The following is a 15,628-nucleotide window of genomic DNA, read 5'->3' as shown; positions in this document are numbered from 1 at the left end:
TCGTCATACGATCCAGCGATCAGGAGCTTGTCTGACATCCCTACCAGCTCCACCCGTCATGCTTTACGCCGTCCGAGATCCGCCCACTGCCCGAATCCGACGTTTGGTTCGCAATACGGTGCCGGTAGTATCACGTGTCCTGTCTACCTGTGGTCTGCTGTTGGAGCTGAACATCCGACACGGAAATTACGCAGACTGTAGCCGAAGATAGACGAGGTAGACGATAGCCACCAACGCAACGTTAGTTCACCGTGCCCGTATACAGAGTAGGACCAAACAACCATTGTGAGGGTGGAGCTTACCACGCGGTTCTTGAGACCCAATTTTCACTATCCGTTCGTCCAGTGCCCAATGTCGCTACCTAAAGTGCTAGGGAAAAATAAAGTGGGACTACAAACGAGCAATTTGAAGTGTTTCCTTGTATCGCGAAATTTCATTTAACCTTCCTAGGCCGTTCGGGTCAATATGACCCGAAGCAAACTTTAAAATCGTCATAACTCTTTTGAAAAAAATCGGAAAAATATGAAATTTGGAACATATTACTAAAACCACGAGATACATAACCTGTAGAAAAAGCAACTTCCTGTGACCACCGGAAATGCCACAACAGGCAAGCCGAAAAAAAAAGTTACACAAAAGCCGTTCGGGTCAATATGACCCGAGAGTTTGCGCGCGTTCCCCTGATGATATATGTTAACCGATTTTCATGATTTTACATTCATTAGTTAGGAAATTTATTCTAGTTTCTGCATGTATAAAATTTCACTTGATGTAACTTATCCGAACGTCTGGATTCTGCTCCGAATGGAAAAAAACCCCGAAAATAATGTCTTCTCAGAATTCCCATATCTTCTCATTGCTTTGACGTATTGAAATTATCTAATAAGTTTTGAAATTGTGAAAAATAAATCTTTTTAAACATATAGAAAAATTGATGGTCATATGGAATTTTCGGTCGCTAGCGTGGAATTTCTGAAAAAAAGCTTCTTTTTATGAACTTTTGCTTTGCAGTGTTGTATCTCATTCTTAACTGAACCGATTTCCAAAATTCAAATTTTAGTTTTATTTGGATAATATGATAATCATTTTCACTGAATACATTTAGTATCTCAAATATTACTGTTGATCGTAAAACGACAATGAAAACAAGAAAAAAAATCGTGATTTTCGAACCCGTCTGTTATGATGCGCACATTTCTCATTTTGTTATCGTGATTTCTTAAAACTTTTCATCAAACCTGCCCATTTTTTATATACCCTATGATAGATTTTAACCTCTACAATCGATTGATATGCTGTTTATGTGGTTTTTCAAAAATTTGTAGCAACGTTTTCCGAATTTACTAAAAGATATCGGAATTCGTCCAGATTTTCAATAGTTTCGTAGCAAGCAAGCACAACCCCCCGGGAGAGCGTAAATCGAACAAAATCCATGGCTCTCCCAGTCGTGCTCTCGAAATCTGCCGTTCTATGGCAGACTGAAGGAATCGCCAGCATGGTTACTTAGGGTGGTTTGTGCTGATACGTATGAATATTTTTATGTACCTAATTCATAGCTAAGTCATTGTCTTCATCATTTTGATTGTTTTTCAGCTTTTCAAAGTTACAGAGACCTAGTTCAGAATTTATTTTATCTTTCATGCATAGTGTGGTTTCAAAACGACACTTAATTTAAATTATTCCGGAAGCGCGTGGATATTGTTATATGAAAAACAACCACAACCAATATTACAACGATTTAAATCTTTAAGTTTATAATACTATAAATATCAAGTTCTAATTTACATGTGAAATATAAGACAAAATGTGCATAAAAGTAATTTAAATCATAATTTGAACTTTTCGTGGTGTTATGAGAATTTAAAGAAGCTTTGAATGAATTAGTGATTGCCATATCAATTTAAAAAAAGTCGTGTTTAAAAAGGTTAAGACATTATGTTCCAGAAAATTGTCATCGACATCTTTTGTTTCAGTGATATTTTTTTAAATAGACATTCTTCATTTACATAAGTGTGATTTTTATGATTTTACTCATGTTTTCTTCAAAAAGATTCATAATTTTAACTTATTATCAGGATTAAAAAAAACTCCAAATAAATTATAAATAATTTATGATTAAAACTTCAGAAATAGTTTTATGGATTCATAATGCTGTGCTTCGAATTGTGAGATCTAAACTAGTTTTTCGAATTTTATTATTTTAATTTTTGAATTTCCAAATATGAATTTTGCAATTCAAATTAACATTTTTCTAAGAGTTCAGAATTGGAATTTATAATGAATAAATAAGTAATTGAAAACTAAGACAAAAGAATTGCTTATTCTTAATTTCAAATTCATAACCCAACAAAAATCAGAATTCAAATTGAAATTTGATAGTTTCGATTTTAGTATCATAAATATGAAACTTACAATTTTGTAGTACGAGTTTTCAATCGTGAGTTTGTTTTATTTTTTAAATAAGGGTTTAAAAAAGAATTGAAAATTGTGGACTTTTTATTCAAAATTCACCATTGGAAGCTTAGTATTGTGAACAATTTCGATTTAAGAGTTTTGAATTCAGAAAAAATAAATTGTGAACATAGAAAAATGAATCATGAATATTGAATTATTTATTCTAAAATTTTATTCTTCATTCGGATTTGAAGTTCAGATTTGTAATCTGAAATATAAACAGCAAATCTTATTTTAATACGTATTGTTTTGAAATAATTCAAAAATTAACATCGAAATCATTCACACTTGTGTAAAAGTCTTATGTATGTATGTAAATTTTATGTTACAAATAAAAATCAAAGAAGATGCCACCGAAATTATTTTGCCAAGTGAGAATTCCAAAACATTTCTGAACTAGGTCTCTGTAACTTTGAAAAGCTGAAAAACAATCAAAATAATGAAGACAATGACTTAGCTATGAATTAGGTACGTAAAAATATTCATACGTATCAGCACAAACCACCCTAAGTAAACATGCTGGCGATTCCTTCAGTCTGCCATAGAACGGCAGATTTCGAGAGCACGACTGGGAGAGCCATGGATTTTGTTCGATTTACGCTCTCCCGGGGGGTTGTGCTTGCTTGCTACAAAACTATTGAAAATCTGGACGAATTCCGATATCTTTTAGTAAATTCGGAAAACGTTGCTACAAATTTTTGAAAAACCACATAAACAGCATATCAATCGATTGTAGAGATTAAAATCTATCATTGGGTATATAAAAAATGGGCAGGTTTGATGAAAAATTTTAAGAAATCACGATAACAAAATGAGAAATGTGCGCATCATAACAGACGGGTTCGAAAATCACGATTTTTTTCTTGTTTTCATTGTCGTTTTACGATCAACAGTAATATTTGAGATACTAAGTGTATTCAGTGAAAATGATTATCATATTATCAAAATAAAACTAAAATTTAAATTTTGAAAATCGGTTCAATTATGAATGAGATACAGCGCTGCTAAGAAAAAATGTTACCTCTTTTGAAAAGTGAGAATTTTTTTTTCCGGTAATTCCAAGATCACGACCAAAACTCCCATGGGACTCTAAAATTTTTATATATGTTTAAAAAGATTTATTTTTCACAATTTCAAAACATATAAAAAATTTTTATTACACCAACCTATACTGCAGATATAAGAATTTTAAAATGATGTCTTTTTCCTGTTCAAAGCGTTCTATAGGTCATCTGCTAAGTCAAATCGATTTAAATTTTATATATTTAAAATCTTAAATAAATTACCTAAACAATGAATCTAAATTCATAAATATCGGTCAAGATATGTGACCAGTGGAACGAAATCAATTTACTAGTCAAAACCAGCGAAAAATAATTTGTTCAAAATTTTGCGAACGGCCTAGGAAGGTTAAGAGTATGCCGTCCATGAGGTTAAGAGGGGGTTTCTTGCTCGATAGCAGTGAGGTCCCTGGAGACGTAAGCTGCCAAAAAATTGCTGCCAAAGCACTGCCGTGGCAGGACACTGCAATAAACGGGACATTTCCAGCCGTTGTCTCAGCTTCTACGCTGATGGCTTCGACGATGGTAGTGCGGATATGTGGAACGATCTTTTTTTTCCTTGTAGGGGAGAGCCCACTGCGACCAGTAGTTGATCTATTGTGGTAGTTACCCCGCGTTATAGCATATATTGCTATCAGGCTCACCTGCACTATGGGTTGAAGTGAGAGTTGATTGCTGACTAAGAATTTTATCCCAATCGGGTATGATATCAAAGATGTATGATATAACCTTCTTAGGGCTGATATGCAACCATATGTCTTGTGCGCTTATTAACTTTGCCCCAAGAGCACGCTTTCTCCTATTCAGGAGTGCGCAGCAGTTGCATAGAAGATGCTCTGCAGTTTCTTTTTCGAACCCGCAGAACCGACAGTCGTCGTTTTGAATAATGTTTATCCGTTTGAGATGTTGTTTTGTTGGACAATGTCCGGTCAAGAGACCTGTGTAAGTAGGGTAAAACTGTACAAAACGCACCAGCTAAGTTAATTGCTATTTATAGCGATACCAATCATTTAAGAACCAAATTGAAAGTTGGCGATGATTCAAGGATGAAATTTACGTATTATCGAAAAGAAAAATATGATAAAAACTCAATTTTGACTATATTTTTGTAAAAAAAACTAAAACAGCCAGAAAACAAACCGCGGGGTAGAATGCCAAAACTAGTGGACAGAACGCACCAAACAGGAAGGGTGGTAAGAAATAGAACCATGATTATACGGAATGTAATTATTAAAACACCAAATGTTTAATTACATGTTCATCATATTTTTGTAAACTACTATTCTTTGGCTAAAAATCATTTAGTATTGTTAAACTCATCGAAAATTTCGCTTTTCAAAATACACTTTTAAATATCCTTATATATAAAACGCCTTCAAGTAGGCAATGAAATTCAATTTTTTTGACTGATATAGTGATATCGCGTCAAACATGGCGGCCGAATCGAATATTGGTGCACTGTTTTAACTCGAACAAGGACGAAATTTTTTATAATTATGCATTGTTATTGTAATTTGGGAGTCAGCTAATAAAAAGAATGGCATTTTGTTTTGATATTCGAGTTTTCTCAAAAGTTAACAGCATTCAAAATTTGAGCGTAAAACACGTGGTCTTGTGGACGTTCTGCCCCAATTTTCATATGATTGATTTTTGATAAAATTTGTAGGAAGATTATAGAATACAACAAAATATTTATAGACTTCCGAAACGATAAGCTGTAGTTTGGTCAGATTGCGCAGGCTGTTTTATCATAAAACCTTATATGTTACTTATGAAAAATTACAAGTTTCACGCTGATTCCATTAATTCCTCTGTTTCTAAGAACTAAAGTAGATTTTGTGAACTTTTTATCTATCGAATGATGAAAAAGCTTGTTTTCTACAATAAAAATGAAGAAAAACATCATTCGAAACCGTAGGTTAGTGTATATTTGAAAAAGAATGACATGGGACATCTTACCCTGCTGGTGCGTCTTGTACAGTTTTCCCCTACTTAACTCGTGCTTACTTAAGTTCAACATGTTTTTGGAGAGTCGTGCGCTTGGTTCAATGAATCTTTTCGCCTGAGCTGCTCCCTCTGCTGTTCTCTAGTTGGAGCCAATAGTGGTGCTTCCCCAGTTCTTGAGTTCCATATTTAAGGCACTCCTCGATACTCCGCAGAAGGGTACTGGTCTAATTAACAGGCCCTGGGATCCTTACCTAGCTAGCTGGTCTGCTTCTTCGTTCCCTAGGATACCGCAGTGACCTGGAACCCAGAATAAGAATACTCTGTTCCGTATGGCCAGGTTTCTTAGTGCAACAATACACTCCCATACTATCTTGGAGTAACATGTGAACGTACTTAGTTCTTGGAGAGCGGCCTGGCTGTCAGAAAATATATAGATACTTGTGTACCTGTATCCAGACTTTAAATTTTTCATTTATGTCTTATGAATGAGAAATTTCTAACATAGTCACCATCATGTTTTCCCAAAATATGTCTTCGACATGTCATGACTGATGTAACGAATGGTCATGACAGACGAAAGATACCTAAATCACGCGAGAAGAATAACTTTCACATGTGAGAAAAGCAGGCAGTGAGTGAATGATAGGCCATAGTTATTTAATTCAAAAGACAATCTAGTATCTTTGTTCTTCGAGTAGTTTGTTTTTTGATTGTCTTGATATTTATTTATTCACAATTTTTATGGCCGTTAACAAACAAAGGCTATTAGGTCGAAAGTTTTCAGTATGGTTTTCTTACAAACTAGATTAGTTAAAATTGTCCTGTTTTTTTTTAAAAGAACGATCACAGACGAATAACTTTGTATTTTTTTTACCAATAAATTTAGAGAATTTACGGAAAGGATTGGTTTTAATCACAATTTCAAACATAATGGATATGACTTACTTTGAATGAATGCAACACTAATTAACCTGAAAATTTATTCAAATTTTTATTTTTTAAGACTGATGCGAAACACAATAAAGGGTTGAAGGGCTCGTGCTTTTTATTCTGGTTTATATTGTGGTGGTACCTACATCTTTCTGTCGGGCGCCGGATGTGAAAAAAAGTCAGTCACTGGAGTCCCTAGATATCAGTAGTCATACCAACGTTAACGTTGACTTAATTAAGAATTGTTGAAAAATAACACCATAATCGATTGGTTCGAAGAAATAAAAATCCGTGCTGAACTGAAGAAGGCTTCTGAATTCTTGATGATTGCTGTCCCAGCCATAAAGATCACTACAACACTAGATTGTTATAGTTGTTAGGATTGGCAACATGCAGATTAGTAGTTCCGTGGTTCTTTAATAATCGGGTCAGATTTTTCTTTGAACGTAACACCAAGTGCGCTAAAATGTAGAACTTTTTTTAAATATAAAATTTAACAACAAAGTACCTACAGTAAAAAAACTCTACTCCCTCGCGGGTTTTGTTCTCTGATTGGACATCTGGAACTGCAACGGAACATTTGCAACTTCCTGAGATTTTGAATTAGTTCGTCGTTGTGCTGTGCCATCAACGATTTCTCCTTCCTGTATAATACTCGCAATGACCGGAACTCTTCGGCGATAATTCTCGTACTCAAATGAACTCAAGGCATCTTTGTACATTCCCAACTTCTTCAAGTGGGGATCGAAAACGAATGGCCGATTGTGTGGAAAATAAACAATTGTAGAATTGCCTTGGTGATGGTTCTCATGACACGTCAACCAAGACCGGTCATGACTGATTTTTTTGAATTGGTCGCGAAAGCAAGCTTTGATGACTGATCACCATGTGATGATATGTTTAACAGACTACATGATTGAAAGATATATACGTGAATGAAATACAGATTTAGAATTTCCATCATAAACCAAGCAATCATTTCGTTTCTGTTTTCATCGCGATAGATTTTTGAATTGGTGACAGACGAAAAATAAATCGACTCCTTGGTCGCAAAATTTAGTTCATGACACTGACATAATCCCATCCCTGCCTGCATCCTCTTTTCAAACAGGCTAAAGTGCCTTCTAGAATTGCTTGAACTTCTGCTTGGAATACTGTTTGCCAGTTTCCCATAGGAATTGAAATCTTGAGTCTAGGTCCGAACACCTCTGCCCCAGTTCTATTATCCATTTTTGACCCATCAGTAAAGAATTTAATCGATCCGGGAGGAACCGTAGGGCCACCTAACTCCCACACGTCCCTAACGTTGATAGTTACATTGTATGATATGTCTAGGTTGAAAACGGGCTCCATCCAGTCATCATTTTTTACAATAAGTTAGTTTATTTTAAATTTATTCAGAATTTTTAGATGTCCTGTAAGATCCCCCTCATAGAGAGTTTTGATTTTTGAGTGTTTCTAGGCACTACGTTCTGCTAGAGATGGGTAAAACGGCTCATTTCAATTAAACCGTGTTACGCAGCTCAACACTGGGCCGTTCACATACCACATGGTCAACCTAGGGGAGAGGGGGGAGGGGCTGTTGGAAATGTTCACGCTTGTCCATGTAGAGTCACTCCATAAACATTTTTGAACATTGAATAAATATTATAAAATTGTAATTAATATTTTAAAATATCTCGCATTTTAATGAGCATTGAAAATAACTTTTTTTAAGTGCTAAATTCAAAGCAACATTACGTATTAAACTTCTACTACGAATATACACTCGAGTATAATATTTAATGTTAGAAGAAACATGTTCAATTACACAGAGACATGTCCGCTTGAGTCTTAAATCTTCGTTCATTTATCTCTAGCACACTTTAGCAGCTTTCCCACATTATCCAAATTAAAGTTTAAATAACCAGTTTTTTTGGTTCTTCGCCCATCAAATCACAGGCATCATAGACTCAGGAGTGAAGAACAGCAGAAAGCCGTTCGATCGTTCTCTCGAACCAAATGAGCCTTGGTAGGCAGTCTTCACGAAAACATGTACCGAGTGCGAACTTGAGTGCGGAATTCCAGGCGCAAGTTTTCTCTGAACTTGCACACAAGCTTGTACTTGGGTTTAGTTCGAACCTAAACTCGAGCACATTTATTGTACCCGAGTGCGCGCCCCGATGTTCGTACCCTGGTTCGCTTCGGGTTCGTACCGAGTTTTGTACTCATAGTGGTTGGCTGAGGTGAGATTGAATGTGTCTGCCTGGGTATGCATAGGAGTTGAATGCAGTTTTCTTCAGTTAGTTTTTCTATCGTTTGTGCGTATGTTATTCAATTTCACTGCTGTTTTTTGAGCATTTTTGGAGTTATGCATGGGGTGCTAAAACCGAAATATATAAATGGATGGTTTTTGAAAATTGTTGATAAAATTTTTTTGTCCGTTAGCAAGAAAACGAAGGAAAAAATTGGCCGAAAATTTGTTTGTCTGGAACAAGATTGTTTTTCAGAAAACCGGATTTTATGAAATAATTGGGAATTGCCGTTTCAACTCTCGCTCTGCAAACTTTATGAAACAATATTTATATTTATAAGGCATTAAAAAATGCAAACATAAAATGGATAAACAATCGCATGGGGAGTAGAAAACATATAAAATTATGCAAAATTTAAATGATTGAAAATGAAAAAAAAGATCAAATTGACAGAAATGGAAAACGATCAAATATTCAAAATTTCAACTTTGACAAAAATATTAAAAATGCCTAAATAAAAAAAAAAAGATGAAAATTTAAAAAAATGCCAAGAATATTACAAATGGCAAAAATTTGCAAAATATTAACCTTCCAAAGCTGTTCGAAAAACATCCGTTTCGGGGAAATTTGAGTTGTGGTTTGATGGCGTTCCCCAGGCCGTAAATGTTATTCGAATTTTATGATATGATATTCATTGTGTAGGTTACTTATTCAAACTACTCAACATTTCAAAATTAAGTCGATTTGTATGACCTGCTTTTAAGAATCTTGTTCAGACAGAGAAATAGTAAAAAAAAACAATTATATTTTCAAAATACTCATACTTTCTGACAGCTTTGCAGTATTTGAATGTTTCATTGATGTTAGGAATTTTCAAGAATACATCTATCCGACAATGTTTAAATATGTTGGGATCCAATGAAAGTGGGATCTTCCACTAGAAAAAAAACAGTTTTACTTTAAAAACGACATATAATTTTGGCTTTGCTTAGCTATATTTAATTTCTCCGATGTTTTTAAATTTAATTTTAGTTTTTTGTTGTTAATTTGATTATCATTTTGAAAGTACATATATGGTCTTTCAAAAATCCAAGTTCTTCAATATATTGGGATGATATTCAAGATGTTTGAAATGTGCGCTTCAGTTCATATTGACCCGAATTTGAAGGGTTAGAAATGACAACAAATATTTTAACTATGAAACTGACAAAAATGGAAAAAAAATAAATATCATAATAGTTTAGAAGATTCGTTGAATAGATTTCATAGTGGTAACTTTCCACTGGTAAGATGTTGAAAAAATTCAATACCTCATTATTGTACACCTATCAAATTGAGAATTACATATAATTTTTTTTATTTGTTCTACAATTAATTCGTTATATGAATTATAAAAGCCCTGTTAATACCAGGACAAGAAATTGTTTTACAATTGTATTTCGCATCATCTATTTATTTAATTGTTTTTTACGTAATTACTTCATGGAAAGATTATGTTCATCATTCTCAAAAGTTCATAATAAGCCGTACTTGATTTTTCGAGTATTTGTAGACTGAATTAGTCGTACATGAAATAATGTTTTTACCATCTTTCAAACTTCGTTTAAATTACCTATATTTTTAATGTGATATCGGGCTCTGAATCGGAGAATTTCTTTTGTTGTTTCGATTATAGGCGATTTACCATCTTTAGTGCATTCGCGACTTTATAAACGTTGCAGTTGGTGAATCTTTATTGAAAAACTATCCGGTACAACTGTGTTCGATGTTAAGTCTTGGGCTCGAACTCGCTGACATCGGCTCACGAGACAACAGACTTGTCAACTGAGCTATATCACAAGCCCTGAATCGGAGAATGAAATTTAAAAAAATCTCAGTAGAACAGTTTTTAAGTTATGTTCAAAATTCATAACGTGAATTCGAAATCTCTTATTTGCTTATTAAAGGTGAATAAATTTTCTATCGATCATGCAAACTTTATTTTTGAGTATGATTAACAGTATTGTTGATATTAGTGACTTTATGATAGAAAAAATTATAAAAAACGCATTTTAATAGAGAAAATTTTGTTTCAGCTTTAGTTTCGGACTCGAAGGTAATATGTTAAAAATTTTCTTTTATACTTAAATATCAGTTTAAATTAAAGATTTCAAGTGGTTGTTTATCAAAATCCCTTGAAAATTGAAAACGTTATGGTTACTTTACCATAACAGGAAATTTTGCATTTTTGAATAATTTGGCGAACCACGGTGTACTTATCATAGTATAGGAAGAATAAAACATGGTAAATCTCACTCGCTCCAAGTCAACGTTAAGTATTAGTGTACCAGAAGGCCACATGCCAAATTTCAGATTGATGTGACCAAGGGGAGGGGCTGCTTGAGTCTCAAACGTGAATAGGATTTTGAGGTATTTTGTTCGGGAGGAACAAGACAACAAGACTGTAATCCGAATGGACTTAGAACAGAAAAGTTATTGCGATGGTAACATTCTTATATTATTTGTTTTATACAGAACTTGAATGTTGATATAAAACAAAGATTTTAAGTTCTTATTTATCGAAAATCGGTTGAAAGTTGTAGAAGTTATGGTCAAGGTTGCCGAAATCACAGAATAATCTATAATTTCACAGAATTTTGAGCATATTTTCGTCACAGATTCTATGTCAAAGAACAAAATATTTATAGATTTTTGGTATTTTGAATACTTTTCCAAACTTATAAATTTTCATACTAATACTTACTTTGGATTTCTGAATCAAATTCACGAAAATGTTATAAAGTTAACACTGTTTTGTGATTTCTATGATATTTATTTTGAGAATAAGCATATGACAAATGTTTTTCAGTGAAAATCGTATTAAAAATCACAGAATTTTGTCACAGAATTCTGGAATCAAATCAAAGAAATATAGAACTTTTTTTTCAAAAACACATAGTTTTTTCTGGTTATGGTTACTTTACGTAAGTAATATTAGCATAGGAAGAATAAAACATGGTAAATCTAACCAGCTCCAAGCTAAAATTGAACATTGCCTCACCAGAAGTTCACAAGCCTAATTAAGCAAAATCTGACCATCGAAAGGGGTTGCGATTGAGCCTCACGCGTGAATGGGATTAAGAAATATTTTGCTCGAGAGATGCACAAAAATCAGATTTTTCATTAATAACTTTTTTATCCACTAGCCGATTGATTTTTTAAAATAATTTTCTCAAAGCCTGAATCAAGACAAACATTTTACTCGAAGACAGTATCACGATTGGAATTGAAACAAAAAAGTTACCTAAGATTCAAGCGCTTACGCTTTCTGCATTTGATTCCGTTTCCTGGATTTGAACATGGATGCGCGCACACGGGTTCGCACCCGAGTTCGAACACGAGCTCGAACTTGCACCCTACACTTTGAGTGCGTTGAGTTTAAATGGGTGCGTGTTGAACTTGCGCCTCAAAAGTTGTGTGCAAGTAAGTACAAAAACTTGCGTGCTCTCGCACCCATGTTGTACCGTGAAGACTGTTGGTAGGTGGTGGTTCAAAAAAGAGTCGAAAAACGGCTCGAAAAAGAACGGCTCGAAAAAGAACCGCTCAAAAAAGAACCGCGACTCGCTCAACTCTGGTTCACAATCTGAACGGCAAGAGCGCAGTTTGGAGAGCCGTTCGATTTGATCAAATGAACGGCTCGTTTCGGATACTCTGTTCGGTTCTTTTTCGAGTCGTCCTGTAGCTCTTTTTTAACCACCCACCACCCACCTCGGTTCTTTTGGTTCGGAAGAGCGAACGAACGGATTTCTGCTGTTCTTCGCTCTTCAGTTTGTGTTGCTTGTTTAGTGATGGGAGAGTAAACAAGAGCTGTTTATTTGAACCGGCTTTTTGAAAAGAACAGACGGCTCTCCACTCTTTGCTCCTGTCATGGTTGCCACATGTACAGATTTATCTAGACAGGTACAGATTTTAAAGCTCATTTTTGGTACAGAATCTGTACGTACAGATGACAGATTTTCAAAATTTAGTACAGATTTGTACAGATTTTTTACTTTCAAAAACTGATAACAGTTTCTACATTTTGCTTTCATCCAGTATATTGAAAGCTTTATAGAAAATAAGTCAAAAGCCTTTATTATTCTGACGATAGGAGTTCCTTTCAAATTGGCTACAAATAATTAAATATCTGATTATAATCCCCCACTCGTCAGCAGTGGCTGAGCACATTTTCTCGCAAGTAAATGCCAAAAAATCCAAAGTTCGTAATCATCTGAGTGTTGACACATTGGACGCTATCCTTAAAACGAAAAGTTATTTAAGGTTAAACGGCGGATCGAAACATGTCGTATTAAATATGACGCTAGAAAATCGTTTTAATAAAACTATGTATAAAGATCATGAGCATTAGGAAGTGTTTATTATGACAAATTTTTGTCAGTTTTTTAAAGAGAGAGAATAAAAATGATTAAATTAGTTTTACAAAAAGTGTTTAGCTAAAAAAGCTGTACTATGTGCAATAGACTGCCCCAAATTTGTATGGGAAATTCAAAACCTGTGAAATGTTATGTGCTGCAGGCTGAAATTGATCCTAGTCCAAGTACAAGATCTCATGCCAAATTTGGGCCAGATCGGATCACGGGAAGGGGTCGCTCAACGAGCCTGAAGTTTGTATGGGATTTCGAAACATTTTGTTCGGGAGAAACATCAACAACCAGTTTTTCATCAATAACTTTGATTTCCGTCGGCCGATTTCTTTCAAAAACGGATTTTCTTAAAGCCTAAATTATGAAAAATATTTCATCCGAAGACTGCATTTCAGTTAGAGCTAAGATAAGAAAGTTATTAGGCTTCAAAAATGAGTTAACTTTTTTAAGGATGGTATTCATCACTGTTAATGAGTCGGGGCGGTCGAACATATTGACGCCTCATTAACAGTGCTGAATACCACCGTTAAAAAAGTTAGCCCATTTTTGTAGCTTAATAACTTTTTTATCTTAAATCTTATTGAAATGTCGTCTTCGGATGAAATATTTTTCATAATTTAGGCTTTAAGAAAATCCATTTTTGAAAGAAATCGGCAGACGGAAACCAAAGTTATTGATGAAAAACTGGTTTTTCATGTTTCTCCCGAACAAAATGTCTCGAAATCCCATACAAACTTCAGGCTCGTTGAGCGACCCCTTCCCGTGATCCGATCTGGCCCAAATTTGGCATGAGATTTTGTACTAGGCCAAGGATCAATTTTAGCCTGCAGCGCATAACTTTTTTCAAAAGTCGGGTCATTTGGGGCACTCTAATGTGCAATATAGTATCTATCTTTTTTAACACAAACAGGAAACAAAATCTTCACATATCAACACATTGAATGCAGAATTTTGTTTTCTTCGGTACAGATTGTGTACAGATTTTTGAGTTTTCGGTACAGATGAAAAAGATTTTTTCCATGAGCGGTACAGATTTTGATGTGGTAACACTGGCTCCTGTATATTCCCAGTCAAATTTTATTCTACCTGACTTTTTTTTTAACGTGAATTTACTGTCAGTTCCACTGCCAAAATTCTTAGTATTTGTGAGTTAAATTGAAATCTGTCACACATACATCTACACTTATGTTGTTCATGCGTATGCTATACAAACTAGATGAACAAACCTCCTGTAAACCACTTGATTGTTCATCTGGCTCAGGCTGTTTCATGCAAACGCTGCCAAAAATTTCAGTTCTTTGCCAGCATGGCCGCCGAACGCCACGAACAACTGCAGTTTGGATTTCATAAAATCAGGTAAGAAAATCAATTTTATAGAGAACAGTACAGCATTAGCTTTAAAGTTTTTAACTTTTTTTCCATTTTCATGCACAAAGGATGCCATATCCGATCGAAATCATCACCAGTAATGGACGCCTGAGTGGCTCGTAATGTGTGGGATTTTGCAGCCATCGACTTCCCAGGACACCTTAAGGATGCCTTCCGGGTTAGCCTATGAATAGCGGAAGATCACGGAGCTTCCCATTAAGTGGATGCTTTGGAGGTGAAAATTTTTTGTTTGAATTGTTTGTGCTGCGCTGCGAGGAAGTCGTCGGAGGAGCTGATCGATAGATTAGTTATGTACGGTATTGTGCTATGAGTTAAAAATCGTTTATTGTTTGGTGAATAAAATGAAATATACGACAATCTTAAAACTTGAAATTCTTTATTTTTTTTTGGTTTTGGAAAATAGCATTGGCATAGTACAGGTTTCGCTCTCACTCACACATGCACACGTGGTCGTCGTTCACTCACACATGCACACATGGTTTTCGTTCATTCAAACTGTCATTCTGGATCGGGAAATTCATTCCAAGTAGAATCGGCTGGGCCATTTTCTACTAGGGCGCTTATAACAATTCTACTAGAATTCTACTAGAACTGCTACTAGAATTCTAGTAGCCCTAGTAGAATAATTATTAAGCGGGTTGCAGCGCTTAAATATTTCAACCGGTGTTGAGCGGCGGGTCACGGTTCATTTTTTAAAGAACCGGTTCAAATGAGCGGCTCTTGAGCGCTCGCGCTTCACTACGTTCTGCCTCTAACTCAATAAATAGATGTAGTGGCAGAATAGAACAGTTAGTATGGACGACCCCATTGAATGATCCCTTACACAAAATTCGCTACCTGAAATCGATTGCTCGTCTTCCAAAACACTCATGTTCAAACTTTCATCACAATCCGAAAAATATCTCGAAAACAATATTTGTCTTGTTTGGATGACCCTCTTCAGAAGGGGTCATCCGAAAATCTGAGAACATTTCTGATCCTAATGTGCATTCATGCCAAACTTCAGCTTTCTAGCTCTTAAGACGACTGAGCCTATAGACGACAAACAAACAAATAAACAAACAAACAGACATACAGAAATTGCTTTTTATACATATAGATTATGAAAATTTGAACTTTCAAGTACCCTAAACATTTTATTTTTTTTCCTATAATTAAAGCTAAAGCAGCCCAAGTTGTTTTCCCACAAGGTACTGAACGAACTTTATGC

Source organism: Uranotaenia lowii, chromosome 2, assembly GCF_029784155.1.
Source record: "Uranotaenia lowii strain MFRU-FL chromosome 2, ASM2978415v1, whole genome shotgun sequence".
In the NCBI taxonomy this organism is placed as follows: domain Eukaryota; kingdom Metazoa; phylum Arthropoda; class Insecta; order Diptera; family Culicidae; genus Uranotaenia; species Uranotaenia lowii.
Note: the sequence above shows the minus strand (reverse complement) of the source record.